Source organism: Salvelinus alpinus, chromosome 19 (genome assembly GCF_045679555.1).
Source record: "Salvelinus alpinus chromosome 19, SLU_Salpinus.1, whole genome shotgun sequence".
In the NCBI taxonomy this organism is placed as follows: domain Eukaryota; kingdom Metazoa; phylum Chordata; class Actinopteri; order Salmoniformes; family Salmonidae; genus Salvelinus; species Salvelinus alpinus.
Window position 1 is genome coordinate 18,904,735 of NC_092104.1, and position 17,025 is coordinate 18,921,759.

Genomic DNA, 17,025 nt, shown 5'->3' on the forward strand with positions numbered 1-17,025 from the left:
TCTCTGTCAGGGGAGAGTGTCTTGAGTAGGCTAAACCTAACCTAACCTCTCTCTGTCAGGGGAGAGTGTCTTGAGTAGGCTAAACCTAACCTAACCGCTCTGTGTCAGGGGAGAGTGTTTTGAGTAGGCTAAACCTAACCTAACCGCTCTGTGTCAGGGGAGAGTGTCTTGAGTAGGCTAAACCTAACCTAACCGCTCTGTGTCAGGGGAGAGTGTCTTGAGTAGGCTAAACCTAACCTAACCTCTCTCTGTCAGGGGAGAGTGTCTTGAGTAGGCTAAACCTAACCGCTCTGTGTCAGGGGAGAGTGTCTTGAGTAGGCTAAACCTAACCTAACCTCTCTGTGTCAGGGGAGAGTGTCTTGAGTAGGCTAAACCTAACCGCTCTGTGTCAGGGGAGAGTGTCTTGAGTAGGCTAAACCTAACCGCTCTGTGTCAGGGGAGAGTGTCTTGAGTAGGCTAAACCTAACCTAACCTCTCTGTGTCAGGGGAGAGTGTCTTGAGTAGGCTAAACCTAACCTAACCTCTCTCTGTCAGGGGAGAGTGTCTTGAGTAGGCTAAACCTAACCTAACCTCTCTGTGTCAGGGGAGAGTGTCTTGAGTAGGCTAAACCTAACCTAACCTCTCTGTGTCAGGGGAGAGTGTTTTGAGTAGGCTAAACCTAACCTAACCTCTCTCTGTCAGGGGAGAGTGTCTTGAGTAGGCTAAACCTAACCTAACCTCTCTGTGTCAGGGGAGAGTGTCTTGAGTAGGCTAAACCTAACCTAACCTCTCTGTGTCAGGGGAGAGTGTCTTGAGTAGGCTAAACCTAACCTAACCTCTCTGTGTCAGGGGAGAGTGTCTTGAGTAGGCTAAACCTAACCTAACCTCTCTCTGTCAGGGGAGAGTGTCTTGAGTAGGCTAAACCTAACCTAACCTCTCTCTGTCAGGGGAGAGTGTCTTGAGTAGGCTAAACCTAACCTAACCGCTCTGTGTCAGGGGAGAGTGTTTTGAGTAGGCTAAACCTAACCTAACCGCTCTGTGTCAGGGGAGAGTGTCTTGAGTAGGCTAAACCTAACCTAACCGCTCTGTGTCAGGGGAGAGTGTCTTGAGTAGGCTAAACCTAACCTAACCTCTCTCTGTCAGGGGAGAGTGTCTTGAGTAGGCTAAACCTAACCTAACCTCTCTGTGTCAGGGGAGAGTCTTGAGTAGGCTAAACCTAACCTAACCTCTCTGTGTCAGGGGAGAGTGTCTTGAGTAGGCTAAACCTAACCGTTCTGTGTCAGGGGAGTGTCTTGAGTAGGCTAAACCTAACCGCTCTGTGTCAGGGGAGAGTGTCTTGAGTAGGCTAAACCTAACCTCTCTGTGTCAGGGGAGAGTGTCTTGAGTAGGCTAAACCTAACCTAACCGCTCTGTGTCAGGGGAGAGTGTCTTGAGTAGGCTAAACCTAACCTAACCGCTCTGTGTCAGGGGAGAGTGTCTTGAGTAGGCTAAACCTAACCGCTCTGTGTCAGGGGAGAGTGTCTTGAGTAGGCTAAACCTAACCTAACCTCTCTGTGTCAGGGGAGAGTGTCTTGAGTAGGCTAAACCTAACCGCTCTGTGTCAGGGGAGAGTGTCTTGAGTAGGCTAAACCTAACCTAACCTCTCTGTGTCAGGGGAGAGTGTCTTGAGTAGGCTAAACCTAGCCTAACCTCTCTGTGTCAGGGGAGAGTGTCTTGAGTAGGCTAAACCTAACCGCTCTGTGTCAGGGGAGAGTGTCTTGAGTAGGCTAAACCTAACCTAACCTCTCTGTGTCAGGGGAGAGTGTCTTGAGTAGGCTAAACCTAGCCTAACCTCTCTGTGTCAGGGGAGAGTGTCTTGAGTAGGCTAAACCTAACCGCTCTGTGTCAGGGGAGAGTGTCTTGAGTAGGCTAAACCTAACCTAACCTCTCTGTGTCAGGGGAGAGTGTCTTGAGTAGGCTAAACCTAACCTAACCTCTCTGTGTCAGGGGAGAGTGTCTTGAGTAGGCTAAACCTAACCGCTCTGTGTCAGGGGAGAGTGTCTTGAGTAGGCTAAACCTAACCTAACCGTTCTGTGTCAGGGGAGAGTGTCTTGAGTAGGCTAAACCTAACCTAACCTCTCTGTGTCAGGGGAGAGTGTCTTGAGTAGGCTAAACCTAACCTAACCTCTCTGTGTCAGGGGAGAGTGTCTTGAGTAGGCTAAACCTAACCTAACCGCTCTGTGTCAGGGGAGAGTGTCTTGAGTAGGCTAAACCTAACCTAACCTCTCTGTGTCAGGGGAGAGTGTCTTGAGTAGGCTAAACCTAACCTAACCTCTCTCTGTCAGGGGAGAGTGTCTTGAGTAGGCTAAACCTAACCTAACCTCTCTCTGTCAGGGGAGAGTGTCTTGAGTAGGCTAAACCTAACCTAACCGCTCTGTGTCAGGGGAGAGTGTCTTGAGTAGGCTAAACCTAACCTAACCGCTCTGTGTCAGGGGAGAGTGTCTTGAGTAGGCTAAACCTAACCGCTCTGTGTCAGGGGAGAGTGTCTTGAGTAGGCTAAACCTAACCGCTCTGTGTCAGGGGAGAGTGTCTTGAGTAGGCTAAACCTAACCTCTCTGTGTCAGGGGAGAGTGTCTTGAGTAGGCTAAACCTAACCTAACCTCTCTGTGTCAGGGGAGAGTGTCTTGAGTAGGCTAAACCTAACCGCTCTGTGTCAGGGGAGAGTGTCTTGAGTAGGCTAAACCTAACCGCTCTGTGTCAGGGGAGAGTGTCTTGAGTAGGCTAAACCTAACCTAACCTCTCTGTGTCAGGGGAGAGTGTCTTGAGTAGGCTAAACCTAACCTAACCTCTCTCTGTCAGGGGAGAGTGTCTTGAGTAGGCTAAACCTAACCTAACCTCTCTGTGTCAGGGGAGAGTGTCTTGAGTAGGCTAAACCTAACCTAACCTCTCTGTGTCAGGGGAGAGTGTTTTGAGTAGGCTAAACCTAACCTAACCTCTCTCTGTCAGGGGAGAGTGTCTTGAGTAGGCTAAACCTAACCTAACCTCTCTGTGTCAGGGGAGAGTGTCTTGAGTAGGCTAAACCTAACCTAACCTCTCTGTGTCAGGGGAGAGTGTCTTGAGTAGGCTAAACCTAACCTAACCTCTCTGTGTCAGGGGAGAGTGTCTTGAGTAGGCTAAACCTAACCTAACCTCTCTCTGTCAGGGGAGAGTGTCTTGAGTAGGCTAAACCTAACCTAACCTCTCTCTGTCAGGGGAGAGTGTCTTGAGTAGGCTAAACCTAACCTAACCGCTCTGTGTCAGGGGAGAGTGTTTTGAGTAGGCTAAACCTAACCTAACCGCTCTGTGTCAGGGGAGAGTGTCTTGAGTAGGCTAAACCTAACCTAACCGCTCTGTGTCAGGGGAGAGTGTCTTGAGTAGGCTAAACCTAACCTAACCTCTCTCTGTCAGGGGAGAGTGTCTTGAGTAGGCTAAACCTAACCGCTCTGTGTCAGGGGAGAGTGTCTTGAGTAGGCTAAACCTAACCTAACCTCTCTGTGTCAGGGGAGAGTGTCTTGAGTAGGCTAAACCTAACCGCTCTGTGTCAGGGGAGAGTGTCTTGAGTAGGCTAAACCTAACCGCTCTGTGTCAGGGGAGAGTGTCTTGAGTAGGCTAAACCTAACCTAACCTCTCTGTGTCAGGGGAGAGTGTCTTGAGTAGGCTAAACCTAACCTAACCTCTCTCTGTCAGGGGAGAGTGTCTTGAGTAGGCTAAACCTAACCTAACCTCTCTGTGTCAGGGGAGAGTGTCTTGAGTAGGCTAAACCTAACCTAACCTCTCTGTGTCAGGGGAGAGTGTTTTGAGTAGGCTAAACCTAACCTAACCTCTCTCTGTCAGGGGAGAGTGTCTTGAGTAGGCTAAACCTAACCTAACCTCTCTGTGTCAGGGGAGAGTGTCTTGAGTAGGCTAAACCTAACCTAACCTCTCTGTGTCAGGGGAGAGTGTCTTGAGTAGGCTAAACCTAACCTAACCTCTCTCTGTCAGGGGAGAGTGTCTTGAGTAGGCTAAACCTAACCTAACCTCTCTCTGTCAGGGGAGAGTGTCTTGAGTAGGCTAAACCTAACCTAACCGCTCTGTGTCAGGGGAGAGTGTTTTGAGTAGGCTAAACCTAACCTAACCGCTCTGTGTCAGGGGAGAGTGTCTTGAGTAGGCTAAACCTAACCTAACCGCTCTGTGTCAGGGGAGAGTGTCTTGAGTAGGCTAAACCTAACCTAACCTCTCTCTGTCAGGGGAGAGTGTCTTGAGTAGGCTAAACCTAACCTCTCTCTGTCAGGGGAGAGTCTTGAGTAGGCTAAACCTAACCTCTCTCTGTCAGGGGAGAGTGTCTTGAGTAGGCTAAACCTAACCTAACCTCTCTGTGTCAGGAGAGTGTCTTGAGTAGGCTAAACCTAACCTAACCTCTCTGTGTCAGGGGAGAGTCTTGAGTAGGCTAAACCTAACCTAACCTCTCTGTGTCAGGGGAGAGTGTCTTGAGTAGGCTAAACCTAACCGCTCTGTGTCAGGGGAGAGTGTCTTGAGTAGGCTAAACCTAACTGTTCTGTGTCAGGGGAGAGTGTCTTGAGTAGGCTAAACCTAACCGCTCTGTGTCAGGGGAGAGTGTCTTGAGTAGGCTAAACCTAACCTAACCTCTCTCTGTCAGGGGAGAGTGTCTTGAGTAGGCTAAACCTAACCTAACCGCTCTGTGTCAGGGGAGAGTGTCTTGAGTAGGCTAAACCTAACCTAACCTCTCTCTGTCAGGGGAGAGTGTCTTGAGTAGGCTAAACCTAACCTAACCGCTCTGTGTCAGGGGAGAGTGTCTTGAGTAGGCTAAACCTAACCTCTCTCTGTCAGGGGAGAGTGTCTTGAGTAGGCTAAACCTAACCTCTCTGTGTCAGGGGAGAGTGTCTTGAGTAGGCTAAACCTAACCTAACCTCTCTGTGTCAGGGGAGAGTGTCTTGAGTAGGCTAAACCTAACCGCTCTGTGTCAGGGGAGAGTGTCTTGAGTAGGCTAAACCTAACCTAACCGTTCTGTGTCAGGGGAGAGTGTCTTGAGTAGGCTAAACCTAACCTAACCTCTCTGTGTCAGGGGAGAGTGTCTTGAGTAGGCTAAACCTAACCTAACCTCTCTGTGTCAGGGGAGAGTGTCTTGAGTAGGCTAAACCTAACCTAACCGCTCTGTGTCAGGGGAGAGTGTCTTGAGTAGGCTAAACCTAACCTAACCTCTCTGTGTCAGGGGAGAGTGTCTTGAGTAGGCTAAACCTAACCGCTCTGTGTCAGGGGAGAGTGTCTTGAGTAGGCTAAACCTAACCGCTCTGTGTCAGGGGAGAGTGTCTTGAGTAGGCTAAACCTAACCTAACCTCTCTGTGTCAGGGGAGAGTGTCTTGAGTAGGCTAAACCTAACCTAACCTCTCTGTGTCAGGGGAGAGTGTTTTGAGTAGGCTAAACCTAACCTAACCTCTCTCTGTCAGGGGAGAGTGTCTTGAGTAGGCTAAACCTAACCTAACCTCTCTGTGTCAGGGGAGAGTGTCTTGAGTAGGCTAAACCTAACCTAACCTCTCTGTGTCAGGGGAGAGTGTCTTGAGTAGGCTAAACCTAACCTAACCTCTCTGTGTCAGGGGAGAGTGTCTTGAGTAGGCTAAACCTAACCTAACCTCTCTCTGTCAGGGGAGAGTGTCTTGAGTAGGCTAAACCTAACCTAACCTCTCTCTGTCAGGGGAGAGTGTCTTGAGTAGGCTAAACCTAACCTAACCGCTCTGTGTCAGGGGAGAGTGTCTTGAGTAGGCTAAACCTAACCTAACCTCTCTGTGTCAGGTGAGAGTGTCTTGAGTAGGCTAAACCTAACCGCTCTGTGTCAGGGGAGAGTGTCTTGAGTAGGCTAAACCTAACCGCTCTGTGTCAGGGGAGAGTGTCTTGAGTAGGCTAAACCTAACCTCTCTGTGTCAGGGGAGAGTGTCTTGAGTAGGCTAAACCTAACCTAACCTCTCTGTGTCAGGGGAGAGTGTCTTGAGTAGGCTAAACCTAACCGCTCTGTGTCAGGGGAGAGTGTCTTGAGTAGGCTAAACCTAACCGCTCTGTGTCAGGGGAGAGTGTCTTGAGTAGGCTAAACCTAACCTAACCTCTCTGTGTCAGGGGAGAGTGTCTTGAGTAGGCTAAACCTAACCTAACCTCTCTCTGTCAGGGGAGAGTGTCTTGAGTAGGCTAAACCTAACCTAACCTCTCTCTGTCAGGGGAGAGTGTCTTGAGTAGGCTAAACCTAACCTAACCTCTCTGTGTCAGGGGAGAGTGTCTTGAGTAGGCTAAACCTAACCTAACCTCTCTGTGTCAGGGGAGAGTGTCTTGAGTAGGCTAAACCTAACCTAACCTCTCTGTGTCAGGGGAGAGTGTCTTGAGTAGGCTAAACCTAACCTAACCTCTCTCTGTCAGGGGAGAGTGTCTTGAGTAGGCTAAACCTAACCTAACCTCTCTCTGTCAGGGGAGAGTGTCTTGAGTAGGCTAAACCTAACCTAACCGCTCTGTGTCAGGGGAGAGTGTTTTGAGTAGGCTAAACCTAACCTAACCGCTCTGTGTCAGGGGAGAGTGTCTTGAGTAGGCTAAACCTAACCTAACCGCTCTGTGTCAGGGGAGAGTGTCTTGAGTAGGCTAAACCTAACCTAACCTCTCTCTGTCAGGGGAGAGTGTCTTGAGTAGGCTAAACCTAACCGCTCTGTGTCAGGGGAGAGTGTCTTGAGTAGGCTAAACCTAACCTAACCTCTCTGTGTCAGGGGAGAGTGTCTTGAGTAGGCTAAACCTAACCGCTCTGTGTCAGGGGAGAGTGTCTTGAGTAGGCTAAACCTAACCGCTCTGTGTCAGGGGAGAGTGTCTTGAGTAGGCTAAACCTAACCTAACCTCTCTGTGTCAGGGGAGAGTGTCTTGAGTAGGCTAAACCTAACCTAACCTCTCTCTGTCAGGGGAGAGTGTCTTGAGTAGGCTAAACCTAACCTAACCTCTCTGTGTCAGGGGAGAGTGTCTTGAGTAGGCTAAACCTAACCTAACCTCTCTGTGTCAGGGGAGAGTGTTTTGAGTAGGCTAAACCTAACCTAACCTCTCTCTGTCAGGGGAGAGTGTCTTGAGTAGGCTAAACCTAACCTAACCTCTCTGTGTCAGGGGAGAGTGTCTTGAGTAGGCTAAACCTAACCTAACCTCTCTGTGTCAGGGGAGAGTGTCTTGAGTAGGCTAAACCTAACCTAACCTCTCTCTGTCAGGGGAGAGTGTCTTGAGTAGGCTAAACCTAACCTAACCGCTCTGTGTCAGGGGAGAGAGTCTTGAGTAGGCTAAACCTAACCTAACCTCTCTCTGTCAGGGGAGAGTGTCTTGAGTAGGCTAAACCTAACCTCTCTCTGTCAGGGGAGAGTCTTGAGTAGGCTAAACCTAACCTCTCTCTGTCAGGGGAGAGTGTCTTGAGTAGGCTAAACCTAACCTAACCTCTCTGTGTCAGGAGAGTGTCTTGAGTAGGCTAAACCTAACCTAACCTCTCTGTGTCAGGGGAGAGTCTTGAGTAGGCTAAACCTAACCTAACCTCTCTGTGTCAGGGGAGAGTGTCTTGAGTAGGCTAAACCTAACCGCTCTGTGTCAGGGGAGAGTGTCTTGAGTAGGCTAAACCTAACTGTTCTGTGTCAGGGGAGAGTGTCTTGAGTAGGCTAAACCTAACCGCTCTGTGTCAGGGGAGAGTGTCTTGAGTAGGCTAAACCTAACCTAACCTCTCTCTGTCAGGGGAGAGTGTCTTGAGTAGGCTAAACCTAACCTAACCGCTCTGTGTCAGGGGAGAGTGTCTTGAGTAGGCTAAACCTAACCTAACCTCTCTCTGTCAGGGGAGAGTGTCTTGAGTAGGCTAAACCTAACCTAACCGCTCTGTGTCAGGGGAGAGTGTCTTGAGTAGGCTAAACCTAACCTCTCTCTGTCAGGGGAGAGTGTCTTGAGTAGGCTAAACCTAACCTCTCTGTGTCAGGGGAGAGTGTCTTGAGTAGGCTAAACCTAACCTCTCTGTGTCAGGGGAGAGTGTCTTGAGTAGGCTAAACCTAACCTCTCTGTGTCAGGGGAGAGTGTCTTGAGTAGGCTAAACCTAACCTAACCTCTCTGTGTCAGGGGAGAGTCTTGAGTAGGCTAAACCTAACCTCTCTGTGTCAGGGGAGAGTCTTGAGTAGGCTAAACCTAACCTCTCTGTGTCAGGGGAGAGTGTCTTGAGTAGGCTAAACCTAACCTAACCTCTCTGTGTCAGGGGAGAGTCTTGAGTAGGCTAAACCTAACCTCTCTGTGTCAGGGGAGAGTCTTGAGTAGGCTAAACCTAACCTCTCTGTCAGGGGAGAGTGTTGAGTAGGCTAAACCTAACCTCTCTGTCAGGGGAGAGTGTTGAGTAGGATAAACCTAACCTCTCTGTCAGGGGAGAGTGTTGAGTAGGATAAACCTAACCTCTCTGTCAGGGGAGAGTGTTGAGTAGGATAAACCTAACCTCTCTGTCAGGGGAGAGTGTTGAGTAGGATAAACCTAACCTCTCTGTCAGGGGAGAGAGTCTTGAGTAGGCTAAACCTAACCTCTCTGTGTCAGGGGAGAGTGTCTTGAGTAGGCTAAACCTAACCTAACCTCTCTGTGTCAGGGGAGAGTCTTGAGTAGGCTAAACCTAACCTCTCTGTGTCAGGGGAGAGTCTTGAGTAGGCTAAACCTAACCTCTCTGTCAGGGGAGAGTGTTGAGTAGGCTAAACCTAACCTCTCTGTCAGGGGAGAGTGTTGAGTAGGATAAACCTAACCTCTCTGTCAGGGGAGAGTGTTGAATAGGATAAACCTAACCTCTCTGTCAGGGGAGAGTGTTGAGTAGGATAAACCTAACCTCTCTGTCAGGGGAGAGTGTTGAGTAGGATAAACCTAACCTCTCTGTCAGGGGAGAGTGTTGAGTAGGATAAACCTAACCTCTCTGTCAGGGGAGAGTGTCTTGAGTAGGATAAACCTAACCTCTCTGTGTCAGGAGAGTGTCTTGAGTAGGCTAAACCTAACCTCTCTGTGTCAGGGGAGAGTGTCTTGAGTAGGCTAAACCTAACCTAACCTCTCTGTGTCAGGGGAGAGTCTTGAGTAGGCTAAACCTAACCTCTCTGTGTCAGGGGAGAGTCTTGAGTAGGCTAAACCTAACCTCTCTGTCAGGGGAGAGTGTTGAGTAGGCTAAACCTAACCTCTCTGTCAGGGGAGAGTGTTGAGTAGGATAAACCTAACCTCTCTGTCAGGGGAGAGTGTTGAGTAGGATAAACCTAACCTCTCTGTCAGGGGAGAGTGTTGAGTAGGATAAACCTAACCTCTCTGTCAGGGGAGAGTGTTGAGTAGGATAAACCTAACCTCTCTGTCAGGGGAGAGTGTTGAGTAGGATAAACCTAACCTCTCTGTCAGGGGAGAGTGTCTTGAGTAGGATAAACCTAACCTCTCTGTGTCAGGAGAGTGTCTTGAGTAGGCTAAACCTAACCTCTCTGTGTCAGGGGAGAGTCTTGAGTAGGATAAACCTAACCTAACCTCTCTGTGTCAGGGGAGAGTGTCTTGAGTAGGCTAAACCTAACCTAACCTCTCTGTGTCAGGGGAGAGAGTCTTGAGTAGGCTAAACCTAACCTAACCTCTCTGTGTCAGGGGAGAGTGTCTTGAGTAGGCTAAACCTAACCTAACCTCTCTGTGTCAGGGGAGAGTGTCTTGAGTAGGCTAAACCTAACCGCTCTGTGTCAGGGGAGAGTGTCTTGAGTAGGCTAAACCTAACCTAACCTCTCTGTGTCAGGGGAGAGTCTTGAGTAGGCTAAACCTAACCGCTCTGTGTCAGGGGAGAGTGTCTTGAGTAGGCTAAACCTAACCTAACCTCTCTGTGTCAGGGGAGAGTGTCTTGAGTAGGCTAAACCTAACCTAACCGCTCTGTGTCAGGGGAGAGAGTCTTGAGTAGGCTAAACCTAACCGCTCTGTGTCAGGGGAGAGTGTCTTGAGTAGGCTAAACCTAACCTAACCTCTCTGTGTCAGGGGAGAGTGTCTTGAGTAGGCTAAACCTAACCTAACCGCTCTGTGTCAGGGGAGAGTGTCTTGAGTAGGCTAAACCTAACCTAACCTCTCTGTGTCAGGGGAGAGTGTCTTGAGTAGGCTAAACCTAACCTCTCTGTGTCAGGGGAGAGTGTCTTGAGTAGGCTAAACCTAACCTCTCTGTGTCAGGGGAGAGTGTCTTGAGTAGGCTAAACCTAACCTAACCTCTCTGTGTCAGGGGAGAGTGTCTTGAGTAGGCTAAACCTAACCGCTCTGTGTCAGGGGAGAGTGTCTTGAGTAGGCTAAACCTAACCTAACCTCTCTGTGTCAGGGGAGAGTCTTGAGTAGGCTAAACCTAACCGCTCTGTGTCAGGGGAGAGTGTCTTGAGTAGGCTAAACCTAACCTAACCTCTCTGTGTCAGGGGAGAGTGTCTTGAGTAGGCTAAACCTAACCTAACCGCTCTGTGTCAGGGGAGAGAGTCTTGAGTAGGCTAAACCTAACCGCTCTGTGTCAGGGGAGAGTGTCTTGAGTAGGCTAAACCTAACCTAACCTCTCTGTGTCAGGGGAGAGTGTCTTGAGTAGGCTAAACCTAACCTAACCGCTCTGTGTCAGGGGAGAGTGTCTTGAGTAGGCTAAACCTAACCTAACCTCTCTGTGTCAGGGGAGAGTGTCTTGAGTAGGCTAAACCTAACCTCTCTGTGTCAGGGGAGAGTGTCTTGAGTAGGCTAAACCTAACCTCTCTGTGTCAGGGGAGAGTGTCTTGAGTAGGCTAAACCTAACCTAACCTCTCTATGTCAGGGGAGAGTGTCTTGAGTAGGCTAAACCTAGCCTAACCTCTCTGTGTCAGGGGAGAGTGTCTTGAGTAGGCTAAACCTAACCTAACCGCTCTGTGTCAGGGGAGAGTGTCTTGAGTAGGCTAAACCTAACCTAACCTCTCTGTGTCAGGGGAGAGTGTCTTGAGTAGGCTAAACCTAACCGCTCTGTGTCAGGGGAGAGTGTCTTGAGTAGGCTAAACCTAACCGCTCTGTGTCAGGGGAGAGTGTCTTGAGTAGGGTAAACCTAACCTAACCTCTCTCTGTCAGGGGAGAGTGTCTTGAGTAGGCTAAACCTAACCTAACCTCTCTGTGTCAGGGGAGAGTGTCTTGAGTAGGCTAAACCTAACCTCTCTGTCAGGGGAGAGTGTTGAATAGGATAAACCTAACCTCTCTGTCAGGGGAGAGTGTTGAGTAGGATAAACCTAACCTCTCTGTCAGGGGAGAGTGTTGAGTAGGATAAACCTAACCTCTCTGTCAGGGGAGAGTGTTGAGTAGGATAAACCTAACCTCTCTGTCAGGGGAGAGTGTCTTGAGTAGGATAAACCTAACCTCTCTGTGTCAGGAGAGTGTCTTGAGTAGGCTAAACCTAACCTCTCTGTGTCAGGGGAGAGTGTCTTGAGTAGGCTAAACCTAACCTAACCTCTCTGTGTCAGGGGAGAGTCTTGAGTAGGCTAAACCTAACCTCTCTGTGTCAGGGGAGAGTCTTGAGTAGGCTAAACCTAACCTCTCTGTCAGGGGAGAGTGTTGAGTAGGCTAAACCTAACCTCTCTGTCAGGGGAGAGTGTTGAGTAGGATAAACCTAACCTCTCTGTCAGGGGAGAGTGTTGAGTAGGATAAACCTAACCTCTCTGTCAGGGGAGAGTGTTGAGTAGGATAAACCTAACCTCTCTGTCAGGGGAGAGTGTTGAGTAGGATAAACCTAACCTCTCTGTCAGGGGAGAGTGTTGAGTAGGATAAACCTAACCTCTCTGTCAGGGGAGAGTGTCTTGAGTAGGCTAAACCTAACCGCTCTGTGTCAGGGGAGAGTGTCTTGAGTAGGCTAAACCTAACCTAACCTCTCTGTGTCAGGGGAGAGTCTTGAGTAGGCTAAACCTAACCGCTCTGTGTCAGGGGAGAGTGTCTTGAGTAGGCTAAACCTAACCTAACCTCTCTGTGTCAGGGGAGAGTGTCTTGAGTAGGCTAAACCTAACCTAACCGCTCTGTGTCAGGGGAGAGAGTCTTGAGTAGGCTAAACCTAACCGCTCTGTGTCAGGGGAGAGTGTCTTGAGTAGGCTAAACCTAACCTAACCTCTCTGTGTCAGGGGAGAGTGTCTTGAGTAGGCTAAACCTAACCTAACCGCTCTGTGTCAGGGGAGAGTGTCTTGAGTAGGCTAAACCTAACCTAACCTCTCTGTGTCAGGGGAGAGTGTCTTGAGTAGGCTAAACCTAACCTCTCTGTGTCAGGGGAGAGTGTCTTGAGTAGGCTAAACCTAACCTCTCTGTGTCAGGGGAGAGTGTCTTGAGTAGGCTAAACCTAACCTAACCTCTCTGTGTCAGGGGAGAGTGTCTTGAGTAGGCTAAACCTAACCGCTCTGTGTCAGGGGAGAGTGTCTTGAGTAGGCTAAACCTAACCTAACCTCTCTGTGTCAGGGGAGAGTCTTGAGTAGGCTAAACCTAACCGCTCTGTGTCAGGGGAGAGTGTCTTGAGTAGGCTAAACCTAACCTAACCTCTCTGTGTCAGGGGAGAGTGTCTTGAGTAGGCTAAACCTAACCTAACCGCTCTGTGTCAGGGGAGAGAGTCTTGAGTAGGCTAAACCTAACCGCTCTGTGTCAGGGGAGAGTGTCTTGAGTAGGCTAAACCTAACCTAACCTCTCTGTGTCAGGGGAGAGTGTCTTGAGTAGGCTAAACCTAACCTAACCGCTCTGTGTCAGGGGAGAGTGTCTTGAGTAGGCTAAACCTAACCTAACCTCTCTGTGTCAGGGGAGAGTGTCTTGAGTAGGCTAAACCTAACCTCTCTGTGTCAGGGGAGAGTGTCTTGAGTAGGCTAAACCTAACCTCTCTGTGTCAGGGGAGAGTGTCTTGAGTAGGCTAAACCTAACCTAACCTCTCTGTGTCAGGGGAGAGTGTCTTGAGTAGGCTAAACCTAGCCTAACCTCTCTGTGTCAGGGGAGAGTGTCTTGAGTAGGCTAAACCTAACCTAACCGCTCTGTGTCAGGGGAGAGTGTCTTGAGTAGGCTAAACCTAACCTAACCTCTCTGTGTCAGGGGAGAGTGTCTTGAGTAGGCTAAACCTAACCGCTCTGTGTCAGGGGAGAGTGTCTTGAGTAGGCTAAACCTAACCGCTCTGTGTCAGGGGAGAGTGTCTTGAGTAGGCTAAACCTAACCTAACCTCTCTCTGTCAGGGGAGAGTGTCTTGAGTAGGCTAAACCTAACCTAACCTCTCTGTGTCAGGGGAGAGTGTCTTGAGTAGGCTAAACCTAACCTCTCTGTCAGGGGAGAGTGTTGAATAGGATAAACCTAACCTCTCTGTCAGGGGAGAGTGTTGAGTAGGATAAACCTAACCTCTCTGTCAGGGGAGAGTGTTGAGTAGGATAAACCTAACCTCTCTGTCAGGGGAGAGTGTTGAGTAGGATAAACCTAACCTCTCTGTCAGGGGAGAGTGTCTTGAGTAGGATAAACCTAACCTCTCTGTGTCAGGAGAGTGTCTTGAGTAGGCTAAACCTAACCTCTCTGTGTCAGGGGAGAGTGTCTTGAGTAGGCTAAACCTAACCTAACCTCTCTGTGTCAGGGGAGAGTCTTGAGTAGGCTAAACCTAACCTCTCTGTGTCAGGGGAGAGTCTTGAGTAGGCTAAACCTAACCTCTCTGTCAGGGGAGAGTGTTGAGTAGGCTAAACCTAACCTCTCTGTCAGGGGAGAGTGTTGAGTAGGATAAACCTAACCTCTCTGTCAGGGGAGAGTGTTGAGTAGGATAAACCTAACCTCTCTGTCAGGGGAGAGTGTTGAGTAGGATAAACCTAACCTCTCTGTCAGGGGAGAGTGTTGAGTAGGATAAACCTAACCTCTCTGTCAGGGGAGAGTGTTGAGTAGGATAAACCTAACCTCTCTGTCAGGGGAGAGTGTCTTGAGTAGGATAAACCTAACCTCTCTGTGTCAGGAGAGTGTCTTGAGTAGGCTAAACCTAACCTCTCTGTGTCAGGGGAGAGTCTTGAGTAGGATAAACCTAACCTAACCTCTCTGTGTCAGGGGAGAGTGTCTTGAGTAGGCTAAACCTAACCTAACCTCTCTGTGTCAGGGGAGAGAGTCTTGAGTAGGCTAAACCTAACCTAACCTCTCTGTGTCAGGGGAGAGTGTCTTGAGTAGGCTAAACCTAACCTAACCTCTCTGTGTCAGGGGAGAGTGTCTTGAGTAGGCTAAACCTAACCGCTCTGTGTCAGGGGAGAGTGTCTTGAGTAGGCTAAACCTAACCTAACCTCTCTGTGTCAGGGGAGAGTCTTGAGTAGGCTAAACCTAACCGCTCTGTGTCAGGGGAGAGTGTCTTGAGTAGGCTAAACCTAACCTAACCTCTCTGTGTCAGGGGAGAGTGTCTTGAGTAGGCTAAACCTAACCTAACCGCTCTGTGTCAGGGGAGAGAGTCTTGAGTAGGCTAAACCTAACCGCTCTGTGTCAGGGGAGAGTGTCTTGAGTAGGCTAAACCTAACCTAACCTCTCTGTGTCAGGGGAGAGTGTCTTGAGTAGGCTAAACCTAACCTAACCGCTCTGTGTCAGGGGAGAGTGTCTTGAGTAGGCTAAACCTAACCTAACCTCTCTGTGTCAGGGGAGAGTGTCTTGAGTAGGCTAAACCTAACCTCTCTGTGTCAGGGGAGAGTGTCTTGAGTAGGCTAAACCTAACCTCTCTGTGTCAGGGGAGAGTGTCTTGAGTAGGCTAAACCTAACCTAACCTCTCTGTGTCAGGGGAGAGTGTCTTGAGTAGGCTAAACCTAACCGCTCTGTGTCAGGGGAGAGTGTCTTGAGTAGGCTAAACCTAACCTAACCTCTCTGTGTCAGGGGAGAGTCTTGAGTAGGCTAAACCTAACCGCTCTGTGTCAGGGGAGAGTGTCTTGAGTAGGCTAAACCTAACCTAACCTCTCTGTGTCAGGGGAGAGTGTCTTGAGTAGGCTAAACCTAACCTAACCGCTCTGTGTCAGGGGAGAGAGTCTTGAGTAGGCTAAACCTAACCGCTCTGTGTCAGGGGAGAGTGTCTTGAGTAGGCTAAACCTAACCTAACCTCTCTGTGTCAGGGGAGAGTGTCTTGAGTAGGCTAAACCTAACCTAACCGCTCTGTGTCAGGGGAGAGTGTCTTGAGTAGGCTAAACCTAACCTAACCTCTCTGTGTCAGGGGAGAGTGTCTTGAGTAGGCTAAACCTAACCTCTCTGTGTCAGGGGAGAGTGTCTTGAGTAGGCTAAACCTAACCTCTCTGTGTCAGGGGAGAGTGTCTTGAGTAGGCTAAACCTAACCTAACCTCTCTGTGTCAGGGGAGAGTGTCTTGAGTAGGCTAAACCTAGCCTAACCTCTCTGTGTCAGGGGAGAGTGTCTTGAGTAGGCTAAACCTAACCTAACCGCTCTGTGTCAGGGGAGAGTGTCTTGAGTAGGCTAAACCTAACCTAACCTCTCTGTGTCAGGGGAGAGTGTCTTGAGTAGGCTAAACCTAACCGCTCTGTGTCAGGGGAGAGTGTCTTGAGTAGGCTAAACCTAACCGCTCTGTGTCAGGGGAGAGTGTCTTGAGTAGGCTAAACCTAACCTAACCTCTCTGTGTCAGGGGAGAGTGTCTTGAGTAGGCTAAACCTAACCTAACCGCTCTGTGTCAGGGGAGAGAGTCTTGAGTAGGCTAAACCTAACCGCTCTGTGTCAGGGGAGAGTGTCTTGAGTAGGCTAAACCTAACCTAACCTCTCTGTGTCAGGGGAGAGTGTCTTGAGTAGGCTAAACCTAACCTAACCGCTCTGTGTCAGGGGAGAGTGTCTTGAGTAGGCTAAACCTAACCTAACCGCTCTGTGTCAGGGGAGAGTGTCTTGAGTAGGCTAAACCTAACCTAACCTCTCTGTGTCAGGGGAGAGTGTCTTGAGTAGGCTAAACCTAACCTAACCGCTCTGTGTCAGGGGAGAGTGTCTTGAGTAGGCTAAACCTAACCTAACCGCTCTGTGTCAGGGGAGAGTGTCTTGAGTAGGCTAAACCTAACCTAACCGCTCTGTGTCAGGGGAGAGAGTCTTGAGTAGGCTAAACCTAACCGCTCTGTGTCAGGGGAGAGTGTCTTGAGTAGGCTAAACCTAACCTAACCTCTCTGTGTCAGGGGAGAGTGTCTTGAGTAGGCTAAACCTAACCTAACCGCTCTGTGTCAGGGGAGAGTGTCTTGAGTAGGCTAAACCTAACCGCTCTGTGTCAGGGGAGAGTGTCTTGAGTAGGCTAAACCTAACCTAACCTCTCTGTGTCAGGGGAGAGTGTCTTGAGTAGGCTAAACCTAACCTAACCGCTCTGTGTCAGGGGAGAGTGTCTTGAGTAGGCTAAACCTAACCGCTCTGTGTCAGGGGAGAGTGTCTTGAGTAGGCTAAACCTAACCTAACCGCTCTGTGTCAGGGGAGAGTGTCTTGAGTAGGCTAAACCTAACCTAACCGCTCTGTGTCAGGGGAGAGAGTCTTGAGTAGGCTAAACCTAACCGCTCTGTGTCAGGGGAGAGTGTCTTGAGTAGGCTAAACCTAACCTAACCTCTCTGTGTCAGGGGAGAGTGTCTTGAGTAGGCTAAACCTAACCTAACCGCTCTGTGTCAGGGGAGAGTGTCTTGAGTAGGCTAAACCTAACCGCTCTGTGTCAGGGGAGAGTGTCTTGAGTAGGCTAAACCTAACCTAACCTCTCTGTGTCAGGGGAGAGTGTCTTGAGTAGGCTAAACCTAACCTAACCGCTCTGTGTCAGGGGAGAGTGTCTTGAGTAGGCTAAACCTAACCTAACCTCTCTGTGTCAGGGGAGTGTCTTGAGTAGGCTAAACCTAACCTAACCTCTGTGTTACTATTATTAGTATTATTCTTTTTTAATTTAACCTTTATTTAACTAGACAAGTCAGTTAAGAACAAATTCTTATTTACATTGACGGCCAACTCCGGCCAAACCCGGACGACACTGGGCCAATTGTGCGCCGCCCTATGGGACTCCCAATCACGGCCGGATGTGATACAGCCTGGATTTGAATCAGGGATTATAGGGACACCTCTTGTACTGA

The 17,025-nt window shown here is 49.6% G+C and overlaps 1 protein-coding gene across 3 annotated transcripts in view; it reads left to right on the forward strand.

Annotated features, from left to right (window-relative positions):
* The window catches only part of adamts3 (ADAM metallopeptidase with thrombospondin type 1 motif, 3), a 225,245-nt gene that overhangs the window by 153,316 nt on the left and 54,904 nt on the right, over positions 1-17,025 (forward strand). The window lies entirely within an intron of this gene.